General features: G+C 43.8%; 1 pseudogene; it reads left to right on the plus strand.

Moving 5' to 3' along the window:
* On the plus strand, nt 1–1,311 carry LOC119055712 (BUD13 homolog; annotated as a pseudogene).
* Nucleotides 1,312–2,199: the final 888 nt, after the last annotated feature.

The following is a 2,199-nucleotide window of genomic DNA, read 5'->3' on the forward strand; positions in this document are numbered from 1 at the left end:
ATGTTTCATCACAACTCTGAATTCATCTCTCCTAGGAGGTGCTATCACAACACCCCAGATCCTATGCCTAGGAGGGTCTATCATGACAACCCAGGACCAGCTCTTCTAGGAGGGCCTATCACAGTTCCTCATATCTTTCCCCATAGGAAACCCCATAACAGCTCCCTTGACAACATCTCAACCTAGAAGGACTCTTGATTCCTTGGACACATTGCATTTCAGGAGGCCTTGTCATGTTTCTCATTCACTGTCCAGAATCAAAAGCAGTAAAGCCCCAGAAAGTGCCTCTAACAAAATTTCTCCACATTGTAAGGGTCCAGGACCTTCTCATCCCTCACTCCTAAACAGCAGCAAATATGAATATGACCCCTGTCCTCCACAAAAGTGGAATTCCATTTTGGAAACAAACAGCATTATTCTAAAGGTTCTTCATATAGCCATAGAAAATGTCTTAGTACAAGTTCCTCACTGAGAAGACATCAGAACTGCATATTGCACTCTTCTCCCTACACAGGTGATAGAAAGCCTCTGGCTCAACTTTCTCCTCCATGGAATAAAAGCACAGGGCACTGGGATTCTGATTCAGATATGTCACCTCCATGACCAGACCTACACATGAGAGCTTTGATTCTGATCTCTCTCCAATAAGGAGGAAACAGAGGGCCAAATCTGATTCCAGTCTGTCTCCACCCTGAAGGTCTCAGCCCCTGGGAAAGAAGGCTGCACACATGTATTCTGGGGCCAGAACTGGGTTCGTGTTAACTGACATACAGTGAGAGCAGCAGGAACTCAAGAAATGGGACCAAGAAGCCATGGTATTTGAGGCTGAATTCCAATATGCTGACACCATGTTTGAGAAATTGAGGCATAAAAGGAATTTGAAACTGCCAAGTTTAGAGCAAAGGAGAAAAGCAGAGACGGACTCAGAGCTGAGGTGTGTACCACTGGGCAAAGGACTTGTCCATTGTCAGCAACAACAACAAAATGTGGAGGATGCAGTAAAGAAAATGCAAAAGCCTCTGGCCTGCTCTATTGATGAAGATATGAATCAGATGCCAAGAGAACAAGACACACATGGGGACCCAATGGCCAACTTTATAGAGAATAATAAGGCCAACTAGAACAAGAATAAGAAAGTGAGACCTTGCTACAGTGGCCCAGCACCTCCTCCCAACACTCTATATCTTACCTGGATATTGCTGGGATGGAATAGACAGATCCAATGAGCTTGAACAGAAGCACTTGGCCAGGCTTGCCAACAAGAAAACAGTGAAGGAACTTGCCTACAAGTGGAGCGTTGAGTACATGTAAGTTTTCTGAGGCTGTGGGGGTGGCTGTGGGTTTGGTAGTAGATACAGAGAAGCCAGGTATCCACCTGTAACACCTGTCTCTGCTAATAATCAGGGCCCAGAGAGCCCAGCAACTTGTTGAGTGCTAATTCTATCATTTTAGAACATTTGGCACGTGATGTTAGGACTGAGGCACCTGTAATTTCTCAGGTGTGCCCATACCACACTGGCAGTTGTTGCTTGCTGACTTTCAGGAGAAACATTGATTTCTCAGGCTCCCAGGGTTTGTTTTTGGGCAGGTTTAATGTACATACTTTTTTTTAAAAATTTTTTCTTAAGTTCAGTCAGAGACTGATTTCTCCTTGACGTGCTTGTGGGAGGTACCCTGGCACTGTTCTCGGAGCTGGGAATTTGAAGTGTGTAGCCATTCTAGAGGATTACAAGTTTCTCAGGGCCACATTCTTGAGTCTATAATCAAAGTTTTCAAATACTGCTACCTGAATATTTAGGTATCAAGACTCCTGTTGAGACAAATTAACTGAAAATGACTTTTCCACCAAAATTTTTAAGTTTGTGTCCTCTTCCCTTCTACCAGCTAAAGTTTACTTGCTGTGATTACAGCCCAGATGTCCCTTATTTGCCAAATAATCACCTCCATACAATCATCTGTTTACCTTAAAACCTTTATATGGGCGATAAGAAAAATGAGTCAGATTTCCACAGAGGTCTATAAACTTGTTGTAAGTCTTACAACACCTTGTGTCATGAGAATCAATTCAGTCCTTCCTAAATGGTTTTACCAGCTGGTCGACCTGACTCTGCTTGGCAGAAATAATCACTGGATTGGAAGTGCCCTTGGCCATGGGCTATGGAAACTTGAGTCTGTGCAAAGAGGAGGAGGCACAGTCAA

This window comes from Artibeus jamaicensis, unplaced genomic scaffold (genome assembly GCF_021234435.1).
Source record: "Artibeus jamaicensis isolate MK-2021 breed Jamaican fruit bat unplaced genomic scaffold, CSHL_Jam_final scaffold_1019, whole genome shotgun sequence".
In the NCBI taxonomy this organism is placed as follows: Eukaryota; Metazoa; Chordata; class Mammalia; order Chiroptera; family Phyllostomidae; genus Artibeus; species Artibeus jamaicensis.